Genomic DNA, 15,105 nt, shown 5'->3' with positions numbered 1-15,105 from the left:
GTGTCCTTCGTAGTTCACGCCTCTAAAAGCTTCCTTACTGATGCTCCTACTTCAACAGAAATGCCGCCTCCCGTTCGAGTGTGGCGTTATACCCGTAGGTACCGCTACATAGCGCTATGGGGATGTTTGCTAAAAACTTACAGGCTGGCTACCCGATATGCGCAGGAATTGTATTACTAGCAACATACAGACACGACATATCGGGGTGATGCAACACTTTTGTTGATGTGTATAGAATACCAAAATTTGCCCTTGTCCTAATGGAAGAAGAGGCATTGGTCGACCAATAAAAAGATTATTCGAATTCTGAGGTTTGGAGAACAGTCTTAATAGTCAATCCATGAAGTGAAAGTATGTACGTAAGAAAGTAAGTAAATAAATAGGTAAGTTATTATTATTATTATTATTATTATTATTATTATTATTATTATTATTATTATTATTATTATTATTATTATTATTATTATTATTATTATTATTATTATTATTATTATTATTCACTGCCACAGTGGTTGAGCCTCTTTATTCCCAGGGCAAATCTATCGGTTTAGAATGGCCTGTGGGTTACGTCATGTCATTCAGAACCGATTCCATATCTGAACCACATCACTTATGTAGAAACAACACACGCAGTAGGATGGGTATCTGATCTTGAAACCCACGTCAAATAATAATTTAACCGAAGTTTAGATATGCTCATCCTCCCTGAATTTAGGATATCGACTGAGGAAATACCTGCATTTGGCCGATTTATATATCGGAGGTGGTGGTGGTTTTAACTTAAGAGGCAAGGGATTTATCAGCCACTTGCCTTAAGTATACAATCTTCTGATAAAATCAGAGATCCCTCGTATCAAAATACATGAAAGACATATCGCCTGAAATGTGTATTACCTACTGTACATATACCTGTTTCAGGCTGTTGGCAATGATAATTAGAACGATGCGTAGGCGCAGAGCAATTATTGCTACTGGTCAAGGCGGACAGAATTATAAAGAGCAGTCAAGCTCACTTTCACAATAACGTGTTGAGACCAAGTAATATGGTCGTATTTTTCATATATAATTGTGAATAAGTAACACAGAAAACAACAGAGATAGCAAGCAGGCAAAACATATTATACTTTTAATTTTAATCGAGAATCATAAGCTCCATGACCTACAGTTTTATGTAGAATTCGAACAATGGGACGTGACTCTTGGGCTACACCTCTTATTTTCAAACCTCTATGTAGTGTAGTTGGCAACGTCGTCACCTTCTTTTCTACATCTCTGATCTCATCACAGACGGCTGGCATTCAAGTGCGCTACAATATCTATCAGATGATTTATTGGTGCATTTAAGAACCTCCTTTTTGGATGAAAATATGACATTGAGATATCATTAAATTGATTATTATTATTATTATTATTATTATTATTATTATTATTATTATTATTATTATTATTATTATTATTATTATTATTATTACTTCTGCTTCGCTTCGGCCGGTTGTGGACCAAGTTATCCTTGAGTTTTAATTATTTCCCAGTATTCCTGCATTCGCTTTTAGTGAGCCTCCTTTCCTTCATCAGTCCACTTCTTGCCTGTTTCGGCCATTCTTGGTATCCCTGGTATGCTCGAACTTTTTTCTGGAGAGGAACACGTTCCTGAATATCTTTCATGTGCGATCCCTTTTCTTCAAGGTCTTTTTCAATTTCGGTGAAGCAGGATCCCTCATTATCTTATTTACAAAGTAGGAAAAGATTCGATTGATCAATTTCTGCGAGCTTATACGTGTTATGTGGTCAAAAAATTTATTCTCCGTTTCCGAGGTTTTCCGTTATCCTTTCTCTCATTGGTCCTAGGATCTTTCTCAGGATTTTTCTTTCTTTGGCTTATAACTTTTCAATTACTTCCTTCCTGTTCAATGCAAGGCATTCTGCTGTATAAACGGGACGAATGACAGAACAATAATCCCTAAGCTTGGCGTTCATGGACACTGATCTTTTGTTGCAGATATCTCTAGTTAGCTGGTATGCCTCTTCTATCTTGTTGATCCTAGGTGTGAATGTTACATTCTCACACTTGTTAGGTTCTATCCACTCGCCAACGTACTTAAACTTTTCTACGCATTTGGCTTTCCCCTCTTCTACAATTAACACTGCAGGAGCTGGTTTGATATTGGTTATGAACGCCGTTTTTCTGAAAGGGGATCTGGAGGCCAGCCTTTGCTGCTTGGGTTCTAAGTTTGTTGATTTGCTTTGCAGCGGTATGTACGAAATCAGAGAATATCGCAAGATAGTCTGAAAAAGCTAGCCAATCTATTATTATCAGGCCAGTTCTTTTGTATCCTATTCGCAGTTCAGTCTCTAACTCGGCCTTGTACATCTCTTTGCGCTCCAGCAACGACAGGAATTTTTACCCTCATCTGAGGGCTGATTGTAGGTCCACTCGTCTCACGTGACAACTGAGGTGTTACTTGATGGTGAGACAGTGGTCATAGTGAAGAAAGTCAAGAAATACGGCCGAAAAGATTCATTGTGCTTGCCACGTGTCAAGTTTTTAGGTTGAGTAGCCCATCAGGGCGATAGCGCCATTGGCTGTTCTTTTGTTCTGTTCTCATTTTTCGAATACCCTGGCCGTTTCGATTTTCTTCTATGATTAGTGTTAAGAGGGAATCGTTATCTCATTTTACGTCACGTTGAAAGAATAATATGCACCATAAGAGTTCATTAACATGGCACTAAATCTACTGTCATAAACTATTAATTGTCAACAGACTGGGCCGAGATTCGATCTCTCGAGCGAGAGCTGTGTAAGGTGTTCTCTAAGATATTACGCTAGCTACTCAGTCTGAAGAACCTTAACAGCACTATTTTATCTTCAAGTGACAGACGATATCGTGACCAAGGTCATGGGACCTCTGCTTTTACGTGCAAAATCTAATGTATTAGCCGGAAGTCGAACCACGACCATCGTGGTGAGAAGTCAGGGATGCTGTCGCTATTGTATTACTGCCCCCCGGAACAGCTACAGCGACATGATTATAAAGGCTTGTATTTTTGCATCGTCATTGTTTACGAGACCTTCATATGCAATATAAACGCGAAACCAACGATTTTTCAAATATGTATTTTTTTTATTTTTGTTCTGGAGACTTAAACCGAGGAGTCTGTGAACTCTTAGACTATCATGCAGAGATTAGCATGTAGCTGTACAATGTATTTGGGGTCCTGCTGACAATGAGCAAGATATTTCAAATGAATATAATTTACTTGTACATGATAGGAAATACGGATGACAAACAGACAGACGGGTATTGTCTATGATTTCCTTCAACGGTGTTAAGCCTACTGATTCATGAATATAACTTCAGTTCATTTTGTATAGTATTTAATTATACTGTATTATTCTCATTGTGCATCTGTACAAATTTGTTCATTTTTATATGTTATGCTTTAGGTTATAGCAATTTAAAATAAATGCAACATTTCATTATACTTATACATCTTCATGTTATTGTTAGCTCTGTAAAAATGTGATTTCAATTTTACATTAATATAATTAAGGTACCTTGTCTATTCATCAGAATTAACTCAAAATCGATGTGCATCTTCAAAACGCTACATTAGAAATGTATCAACATCGTAAAGTACTAAACATGCTGATCATAATGTGTAATTTCTGATTTCCAAACGTTAGGAATAATCATTCTAAGTAGTTCTGGATGTATCTAAGAAAATGAATAGTATGATCTGGTCATCACTGTTCATCCTTATCAATCACAGGAGAGTACTTGGATTTAGGCACGAGTCATAAGAGCGTGGTGAGTTTTAAAGAAACTTCTCGTAGACCACTAGTACAGCTGTAGGACACTATACTTTAATTCATCACTTTCAAATATCCGGCTTGTATAAAATTTGCAATGAAGATAAGCATTTCCCATTATTCTAACAACAGCATCATGGATTTATTTTCCTACGTAAGTAATCAATTATTATTATTATTGCTATCTGGCTAGGAGGAACAATAGCTCTACCTCGACGATAAACACATCAGTCACCTTCATCTATCAAACTTTTCCCGTCCAACGAGAGTCAACGCTTTGTTTATCGCGGCGGCGGTAGTGAAAGGTGTACGGAACAGCCAAAGTCTGTCCCAGTCCCGTAAGTATCTGTGAGCTCGCCTATAAACTTTCTTAATCCGACAGCAGTTCGTTTCCGGTAAATAAGGAAATCTAACTCAAGCGATTTCATCTTTGTTTTCGGATTTATAGTTATTAATAGCTGTGATGATTCTGTCTGAGACCAAGATAGGACGGGATATACAAACAGAAACTGATGATACATACAATATATTCGATTACAGTACATTATTATTATTATTATTATTAGTACTGAAACGTCATAGAAACAGAAATAGAGCTTTGGCGACGATTGGATTGAAAAGGGCTAGGACTGAGAAGAACGAAGTCGTAGCCATTAAGGACAGCTTTCTGCTTTCGGTGAAAATGGAGAACTATGGATAACTATCTTTGGGACTGCCGAGAGATCGAAATATGGTGTTAAAAAATAGTGTTTAAGGTGAGTCACCAATGAAGAGCTACTGCATCAAGTTAGTGAAAGGAGAATTATTTGGCGAAATTTATCGAGAAAAAGAAATAAATTGACGGGAAACTAGCTCAGACATACAGAAATTCTTTAGCTGAATTTAGGGAACGTCCAAAGGTGTGAATCAAGATCAAGACACGAGTATGACAAACAGATTATAGTAATGTGGGATAAAATAAGTACGTAGAGATGAAGAATGCCTTTGCTGACAGGACCTAGTGTTTACAGTGCACTATGTCTTCTGGGATGGGCTAGAGCAATATTGTTACTTTCATCGATCTGTACCGGGCGAGTTGGCCGTGCGCGTAGAGGCGCGTGGCTGTGAGCTTGCATCCGGGAGATAGTAGGTTCGAATCCCACTATCGGCAGCCCTGTAAATGGTTTTCCGTGGTTTCCCATTTTCACACCAGGCAAATGCTGGGGCTGTACCTTAATTAAGGCCACGGCCGCTTCCTTCCAACTCCTAGGCCTTTCCTATCCCATCGTCGCCATAAGACCTATCTGTGTCGGTGCGACGTAAAGCCCCTAGCAAAAAAAAAAAAAAAATCATCGATCTGTCCCAGCTTTATCCTTGGCTTTGACAAGATGAAAGTGACTGAGGTATGAGTGATGCTAGTAATGCCATTCCTTATGCAGCCAGTCCCTGTTATGAATGGTGTGAAAATGTTGCTCATAGGGTCAGTTGGTGCATGCATTTCAGTGGGCTTGGCAGACTGATACGTAATACCAACTTCTGGCTCGGTGAGGAAAGCAACGGGAAACTACCTCACTCCTCATTTCCCTAGTACGCCTCTTCAGTGATGCCTAGGCTATTTATGACAGCTGATGGCGGAGCTGTTGAGGATCCAACCAGCCTTCGGGCTGAGGACTAAACATACATAGAGATGAAGAGGTCAGCTTTAGGGGAAGGGAACATGGTCATCGTAGTGGCTTAGCTGCTGACATTCCATTTCGAATCTCAGTTGATCCCGGGTGGGAATTCCCACCTGAGAAATCAAACCGCGTCAGGAACGGTATCCGGTCTTAAACTCCCATCCATAGTCAAAATTATTCTTCCGGCGACTCTAAAAATACATGAGATAAGAAAGTTCTAAGAAGAGGTCATCTCAGGATGTAGTGGGATGGAGTTCAACATTAAACCAGTCTATGGACGGACAACCAAAACAAGAACATCCCAAAATAACGCAAATACTGATAATTTTTATTATAAATAAAATGTTACCAAAAGCTTATTACAAAATGAAACACAATCACTGATAATGGCGGTGGATCAATGGTGATCAGACTACAGAAACTGATGATCTGAAGAGAGAGGAAAGTAGGAAGTTAAACACGCTGTACTCACCTCAGCGACGGGCACCAAGCTCTGTTCTTCTCTAACAATTTCACAGTCTTCAGTCTCGGCATCCACAAACTCTTCCTCCGCCTCATCCGCATCTGTCTCGTTAGTCCCGGGCTGTTCGATTTTGTCAGTGACTTTGGCAACGGGTTCATCAGGTGGCTCAGTTTTAAGGATAGTGAAGCTCGTCCCGCCTTCGGTTCGCGAGTCGAGCACATCCCCGGGCCCATCGAGACCAGGTCTCAGCGTCTCCACAGCCTCGGACTGGCTGGGACACAAGAAATCATCCTCCAGATGAAGAGCCTCCACCTTTTCCTCCAGGGCGCCCTCGTCGAACACTTCCACTCCCTGTTTAATTTCAAGAGGCAGCGGGCAGGGGCTAGTGGCGACTGGCGTGGTCTCCGCAACATACCTGCAAACAGTACCAAAATACATCGATCAGATATACAAACAAACCTTCGAAGAGCATAATTGAATTTGGCCGTCAGTCAGCACCATACATTTTAATAATAATAATAATAATAATAATAATAATAATAATAATAATAATAATAATAATAATAATAATAATAATAATAATAATAAATAATCATAATAATAATATATGCTCATTCCACAGTCCGAAGGTTGGTTCGATCCTCATAATATACATTATCCGGTTTCCTAGTTAGCCTAGGCATCACCAAAGAGGCGTACTACCTTCCTATACCGAGCCACAAAGTGTTGTTACATATAACATTCATCACAGGGTCTAACTGTGTTGGAAGTGGTGTTGATAACATTGCTAGTACCTCATTCAATTTCATATTGTCAAAGCCAAGGATGAGAGAGGCATAAAAATGAAAGTAACAAGATTGATGTACGATTGTAGTCCACACCAGGAAACACAGCACACTCTGCACACTGAATCATATCACAGATGAATCTGGATATTTAATAATAATAATAATAATAATAATAATAATAATAATAATAATAATTGTAACAATAGTACGGCCTCTCCCTAGTTGTAGACATCCCTTCTAATGCCTGTAAATTGTGAAGTCCTACGGAGACGGGCTGAACTGAATGATGTTTTAACTAAAATTCATGTTCATTAAAATATGTCACTGTTATCGTTTCTGAGTGTCACTTACTACTGTGGACTGTATTCAGCTTAGTTGAGAATTGATTCTGTTTTGGGGTTGGCACATACTGGCTTGAGTAATTTGTTTCTAAGTTGCGCAATAAGTTAGGCAGAAAATTGACCTGAAATGTGAACTGCGTGCGGCGACGGATAGGGTTCCTAGGTTGTATTATGTAGGTTTCTAGGCTGTCTGCGGACGGAGTGTAATTCCCTAGAGGTCACTACGTAATTTAAGGGCGTACAAGTGTGTACCCTCCTTTACCTTATCCACTTTGCTTTCTGGTGACTAAACTTTCGTAAACTCCACTTTCTATCCTAAATTTCGAACTTTAACTTTCTTTCTTGTCTTCGTCACCACGTAGTACGGCTTATCCTCTGTGTCACCGGGCCTTCTGCTCCATTAGGTTTTGTGGCAAGACATATCACGGGATCGCTTGAGGTGTTCGGTATCTTATTTCATTTTGTTCTCGGTCTTTCGATTAACCTTTTATTTTTCCATTTCTTAGCCATCTCGTACGAGCTTAGGCTCCTGTTTTCTGGATCTTTCGATCCAAGCTTTTATGTGGCTCTCCTATTAACTAAGGGCGGCGAATATCCGTGGTATAAGAGTAAATGAGATTTCAAGTACGAGGGGGATCAAATATCAACTAGATTTTACTTTTTATTTAAATTCATTTATTGAAAAATACAAGGCAATTACAATTTATTTTTCCACACAGTTTGCTGCTTTGGAAATGCATATGTTACACCGTATGGGCAGCTTTTTGATGCCCTCATCGCAAAAGAACAGGGTCATGTCACCAGCCAGTTGCGCACGAAGTCTTCCACACTCTCGTCAGCTTCAAATCGTTGCCCTCTAAGAGCTTCTTTAAGCGGTCCGAAAAAATGGAAATCGCAGGGCGATAAGTCCGGTCCGAAAGGAATATGATCTAGTGTAGTCCAGTGCATTTCCTGTAACTTGGAGACAGTTAGAGCTGCAGTATGGGGCCGCGCATTGTCGCATTGTGATGATTCCTTGACAGCTCCCATAACTGATTCCGACTTGTTCTGCAATTTCTGATACTGTCGCCCGTCGTCAGTTAATTATGTAGGTTTTCGTCTGTAATGCTGGTCCAAGGACGGCGATCGTGTTGCTTATTTTCCACACGTTCTCGTCCTGCCTTGAACTTTTTATGTCGGGCAAACACACGCCACCTTGACAATATTTGATCACCGAACTGTGCAGTCAATCTCTAGCAAATTTTCGCCGCTGTAACTCCTTCACGAACAAAATTTTTTATAATTGTGCGTTGCGCAGTGGAGGGGTGCACCTGTTGCTCCGACATCGTGAGCGTTACTGACGAAACGGCGGGAAATGTCTAACAGGACGCTCTCCCCACTCCTAATGGTCCCGTCTGAGCATAGCAGAAGCGCGGGGCTAATCCTACCAACTGTTGAAGTTCAGGAAGAAAAATCCCGTTTATATTTGATCGACCTTCGCATAATTAGAGGTACCTGATGTGAATTCTCGGCCTGTTCGTCCAAGGAAAATTGAAACTGTAGTTCAGGGTTCGAGACCCTCCCAATATGTAATCATCTGAAGCTGAGGGTTAGATTCACCTCTTATTGTAACTTTGTTTTGGAAGTTCTGGTTCATTTCTCAGATTAAACAAAGTTTAAGTTTCGATTACTCCTTTGATGAGTAAATTTGTTAGTATATAAGTTGCCGAAGATTTATGCAGACCTGTTGGTCTGGTGAAGACTTACAAAGTCGCGTGTTGTCAAATGGGAGCTTTCTCTCCCCCTGTTAAAGGTTACGATGTTGTAAATATCCTTCCTGTATTCTATGTTCTGATATTTTTTGAAATTGTTAGTATTGTTTTGAAAAGAGAGTAGCAAAGAAAAGGAAATATAATATTGAAAGTGCATTTCAAATATACACTGACTGACAGAGCAAATGCAACACCAAGAAGGAGTGGTCAGAACTTTATGCCAATTGCAGGGTAGACTGACGTCACTGAGGTATGCTCATGATGTGAAATGCCCCGCTGTGCTGCGCACGTAGCGAAAGATAAATGGGACACGGCGTTGGCGAATGGCCCACTTCGTACCGTGATTTCTCAGCCGACAGTCATTGTAGAACGTGTTGTCGTGTGCCACAGGACACGTGTATAGCTAAGAATGCCAGGCCGCCGTCAACGGAGGCATTTCCAGCAGACAGACGACTTTACGAAGGGTATGGTGATCGGGCTGAGAAGGGCAGGTTGGTCGCTTCGTCAAATCGCAGCCGATACCCATAGGGATGTGTCCACGGTGCAGCGCCTGTGGCGAAGATGGTTGGCGCAGGGACATGTGGCACGTGCGAGGGGTCCAGGCGCAGCCCGAGTGACGTCAGCACGCGAGGATCGGCGCATCCGCCGCCAAGCGGTGGCAGCCCCGCACGCCACGTCAACCGCCATTCTTCAGCATGTGCAAGACACCTTGGCTGTTCCAATATCGACCAGAACAATTTCCCGTCGATTGGTTGAAGGAGGCCTGCACTCCCGGCGTCCGCTCAGAAGACTACCATTGACTCCACAGCATAGACGTGCACGCCTGGCATGGTGCCGGGCTAGAGCGACTTGGATGAGGGAATGGCGGAACGTCGTGTTCTCCGATGAGTCACGCTTCTGTTCTGTCAGTGATAGTCACCGCAGACGAGTGTGGCGTCGGCGTGGAGAAAGGTCAAATCCGGCAGTAACTGTGGAGCGCCCTACCGCTAGACAACGCGGCATCATGGTTTGGGGCGCTATTGCGTATGATTCCACGTCACCTCTATTGCGTATTCAAGGCACGTTAAATGCCCACCGCTACGTGCAGCATGTGCTGCGGCCGGTGGCACTCCCGTACCTTCAGGGGCTGCCCAATGCTCTGTATCAGCAGGATAATGCCCGCCCACACACTGCTCGCATCTCCCAACAGGCTCTACGAGGTGTACAGATGCTTCCGTGGCCAGCGTACTCTCCGGATCTCTCACCAATCGAACACGTGTGGGATCTCATTGGACGCCGTTTGCAAACTCTGCCCCAGCCTCGTACGGACGACCAACTGTGGCAAATGGTTGACAGAGAATGGAGAACCATCCCTCAGGACACCATCCGCACTCTTATTGACTCTGTACCTCGACGTGTTTCTGCGTGCATCGCCGCTCGCGGTGGTCCTACATCCTACTGAGTCGATGCCGTGCGCATTGTGTAACCTGCACATCAATTATTCGTCCGTGCCGTCTCTGTTTTTTCCCCAACTTTCATCCCCTTCGAACCACTCCTTCTTGGTGTTGCATTTGCTCTGTCAGTCAGTGTAAAATTGACCATCACGCAAACAGGCTTCGTAAAAACGTGGCAAAGCACTGGTTTTTTGTCGTAAACTAAGGAAAACTGAAACAAATGTAACATTGAGGAAAAATAATAATTGTCTTTATGTCAGAAATTTTGAGAATACGAGGACTAATCTTAGGACGTCATCACTTGATCTAGTTACTTTACATAGAGTGAGTGCTGTATGATACCTACCATGATGTGCTTGAGACTTCCCGATTGCCGCTGTTGGTACGCCGCTTAGAGCGCCGTCTTCGAGGAACCTCCTGGACAGTTTCAGAGGATGCTGTCACGTCCTCCTCCTTGCCGAGAGCGGCGTCCTTGCACTTCTTCAGGTAACTCTTGACACGCTTCGCCTTGCTGGACTTACGGAGGGTACCGGACGACTCCGTGACGTCGAGGGTAGCAGTGGCCGTGGAGGACACTTCTGGTGCAGGTGTGGCGGTGGGTGAGTACACGTCGACTCGTTCTTCCCACCGCCCCGCTGCACCTCCAATGGCCTGTTCATCGGACGGGTTCACCTGGAATGGAAAGTAAATCAGTTTAGAATAAATTTAATTCATGTGGCATATAACAATGTGTGCATCGGAGGCTCTGTAGCGTGTGAGTATTAGTGTCCAGGTCTTAAGTTTTGTGCAATAAGTTTTAACTTCTGCGAGGAGAATATAACAGAAGAAGAATTCTCCCTCGGCAACAAAGTCTTGAGTTAAACTCAACAAGTGACAATGTTTTGGAATTGACAAACCGAGTAAAATTGACTCAAGAAAGAAAAATATATACTTCAACAAGTAGCAGATCAGGCATTTGATATAGGACTACACAGCCAACCATACAACAAAATGCATATTGGCAACAAATGTCTAGAAATCAGATGAAAATACAAAATGATTATTATTATTATTATTATTATTATTATTATTATTATTATTATTATTATTATTATTATTATTATTATTATTATTATTATTATTAATTCGTCCTTCGGTTCCTATAATCTCAGGTTCGATTCTTTACCGGGCCGAAATTTCAGCCGCGTGTGGTTAACTCCTCTGCCTGGGAGACTGGAAACTAACACCACTTCATTTACACTGAGCACATCAAATTACAAACCACAACAGATACGGGTAATAGTTTAATACGTCCTTCCTCATAGTGTCGGCTTTGCGAGACAGACATTACTGTACAACTAGACTTAGGCCACGTGTGACACCGATCGTTCCTGCGATCCTATCAGGCTGTGCGGAAATCGGCAGAGAAAGAACATTATTATTATTATTATTATTATTATTATTATTATTATTATTATTATTATTATTATTAAGTCAAATCAAAATCACTGTATTTGTAAATGAGGTGTCTACCTCGGTGGCAAATGATACACAAAAATACATTATTTTCAAGCACTAAATTTACACTAAAATTTTTCTATTAAACACCTTATTTTTAATAAATTTATATTATTTTCAAAATTCTTCTCATAATATCTCCTATGCTTAAACACATACTTTTTTTTGCTATTTGCTTTACGTCGCACCGACACAGACATGTCTTATGACGATGATCGCATAGGATGGGACTAGGAGTGGGAAGAAAGTGGCCGTGGCCTTAATTAAGGTAGAGCCCCAGCAATTGTCTCGTGTGGAAACCATCCTCAGAGCTGCCGAAAGTGGAAGTTCGAATCCACTATCTCCCGAATGCAAGCTGATAGCTACGTCACATAAACCGCACGATCACTCGCTCGTTTTATTTGTGTTGTAAATTACTGCAATTGTGCTTGCGATTGTTATCGATCATTATCACATGGTGGAACACTTGCTTTCAAGAACGCTATTTCGTTTACAGAATAAGACCGGTCATTTAAACTTCAAACTATGGAAACTTATTCGTTTAGTTTCCTGTAATTGACTTCTTTCTAGTCTTTTCCTAATTTATAAGGGTCGGTACTTGATGTGGATTTCGTCCAGTTTTACGGCTGGATGCCCTTTCTGACAGCAACCTCATGTGGAGGTATGTATTCACTGTGGTGGTTGATAGTGTGGTGTGTTGTACGTATATAAAGATGAGTATACTGAGATGAACACAATTACCCAATCCCCGTGCCATAAACATTAACCGTACGAAGTTAAAAATTCCTGTCCGGCAAGGAATCGCACAGGGGCCCCTGAACCGAAGGTCAGTACGCAGACCAACCATCCAAGGAGCCGGACTTTTAATTTTATGCAATATTAATGTAAAAACAGCTCCGTTACAAACTGTTAATTTAATACCCCATGGTTTCTAAATTTTGAACCACTGCAAACCAAAACGTGAAAATTGAGACCTTATATTAATTATGTCAACGATGTTCAAGGACATGAATATTGAATTTCAGTTACTGCTTACTCCATACCTTTACATTTCTTTCGTTTAATTACTCAGCATTTTGGCAGGACACAGTAGTTTCTGCATACAACTTAGAGTTGATGAAGGTATAGTCTAGAGGGAATAATCGTTGTGAAAGCACTCCCCCGAAGATGTGCTTCGACCTGTCCCATTTGTAGACTTGGAACATATTTTACTAACTGCTAAGAGTACTTTAAACGTAAAATCAGATTAATCTTACTCTTGCTCTTCTGGATCTCGGCCATCAACAGATAATTAATCACCGATAGCAGAATAAACACGGTCCGGTCCCATCCTCATTCTTCCGTCAGGTTTACAGCTCACATGGTAAAAGTTGGCCGTTAATTTAATTTTGATGGATGGAGAATTGCTCATGCATGAAATTAACGCAGTCCAACTTCATCAGATTTGAACTCTCCATCAAGCTGGACACAGATATAACTCGTGAGGCCAGGGAGTAAACTTTCATCGTCCTCTAGTCTTCCACTCTTTCCATCTACGTTGGAAAAAATAATGTGCTCGTTATGATGAATAGGCTACTGCAGATACAAGAAAACACTGCACTTACTTCTTTTAAACAAATTTCTATTCTTGGTTTATTATGGTATATCTCTTAATGTTGTCAACTTACTAAATTATTTTTTATAGGTAGCGAGATTCAATTCACATCAATAAAATGTTGATTTTAGTGCCTAGAAACAAAAACAGCAACACTTCTTTACGAAGAAAACGTATCTATAGGTCAAAATTTGTTGATTCATTTCATTCCTTATGTAATGTCTGCTTGTACGGAGTCCTGCAATAGCATTCTCTGTCTTGGTAAGATAAATAATAGCAAACTATCTCACTCATCTAATGTAGTACGCCCACTGATCTCTATACCTGGATGGCTGGTAGCTTGGGTACCAGTAAGCCGAATAGAAGATGACTGGCGTAGTAAGATGGCAGCGAGCGCACGGTGCAGTAGACAACGAGGAGCGCGCTTGCTTTGTTCATGCTCAGTTCAGTGACCCTGTAGTTCTACGGGTGTTCTGTGCTGTGTTATTGCAATACCCCACATATTTACAAAGGAATTAGAAATACATCAATGAGAAATCACTAGTTTAGATATTTCACTCGCTGAATTGAAACCACAGAGATCAGTGAGTACGCCTCATTACAAGACCACCATTGGATTTTCCGATTTCCGTATGACCACACAACCTTTGGTGGTATTATGTGAGAATTCAGTGTAATGACAAACAGTTAGCTCTATGCTAGGTAAGTATAAAGTACAGTAAATATGTCAGTCTTAATTTATGTGAGCCCCATTTCGTATTACGTTTCCTCAGTATTTTACACTATAGTTCTTCTGCAAAATAATGCACATGTTTTTCCGAGCTTTAAGTAGGTATCATTCGCTAATTTCATGGGTAAACAATTCTCCTTTCTTTTTTTCACCTTTCTTCCACTTCCTGGTGGAGTAGCACGCGTGGCTGTAGTCCAACTTTACGGTCAGATGCCCTTCCTGATGCCAATCCTATGTGATGGAATGTATTCGCTAATAACATGATCTATTATGTGTTGTGAGTGGATGTAGAACAGATCATTGAGACAAACACTCACATCAAGTCCCCGAGCCAGAGGAATTAACTAGATGCATCTAAAATAATCGATCACCCGGAAGTCAAAGCCAGGACTCTCTGAACCGAAGGACTCAACGCTGACCTTTCAGCCCTGGATCCGGGCACATGAAAATTTTTCCATCTATCAAAATCACCAGTCGTCAGTTGAAAATCACCCAGTGAAAAGAGAAGTCAAAGTATTTTCTCCACTAATTAAACATTCACTGGATACCAGCCATTTCACATGAAGTGTTTAGTGAAGAGATGAGCGTTCCCAAGAGTAGTGCTCAAAAATCTCATTTCCACGTTATTAACAATTCCATAACATCACCATGTTACATGTCCGGCTCCATGGCTAAATGGTTAGCGTGCTGGCCTTTGGCCACAGGGGTCCCGGGTTCGATTCCCGGCAGGGTCAGGAATTTTAACCACCATTGGTTAATTTCTCTGGCACGGGGGCTGGGTGTATGTGTCGTCTTCATCATCATTTCATCCTCATCACGACGCGCAGGTCGCCTACGGGTGTCAAATCGAAAGGCCTGCACCTGGCGAGCCGAACATGTCCTTGGACACTCCCGGCACTAAAAGCCATACGCCATTTCATTTCATTTCACCATGTTACATTAGCCACGCACCTCAAAGTTTACAATCCTGTTATAAGTAACACGATTTATATCAGCTGTGACAAGTGAGAGTTTCCAATGATCTGCAAGTACAATTATCATA

At 41.3% G+C, this 15,105-nt stretch overlaps 1 protein-coding gene across 1 annotated transcript in view; it reads right to left on the bottom strand.

The window, feature by feature from the left end:
* LOC136874435 (puratrophin-1) overlaps nucleotides 1–10,918 on the bottom strand; it is a 1,332,114-nt gene extending 1,321,196 nt beyond the window's left edge. The window contains exons 1-2 of the mRNA XM_067148069.2: nucleotides 10,589–10,918; nucleotides 5,939–6,344 (exon numbers count right to left, since the gene is read on the bottom strand). The gene's annotated coding sequence lies outside the window, so the exon portion shown is untranslated. The remainder of the gene's footprint in view (nucleotides 1–5,938; nucleotides 6,345–10,588) is intronic.
* Nucleotides 10,919–15,105: the final 4,187 nt, after the last annotated feature.

The sequence above is a fragment of the Anabrus simplex genome, chromosome 5 (assembly GCF_040414725.1).
Source record: "Anabrus simplex isolate iqAnaSimp1 chromosome 5, ASM4041472v1, whole genome shotgun sequence".
Lineage (NCBI taxonomy): Eukaryota > Metazoa > Arthropoda > Insecta > Orthoptera > Tettigoniidae > Anabrus > Anabrus simplex.
Note: the sequence above shows the minus strand (reverse complement) of the source record. Positions and strands in the feature narration are given on the sequence as shown.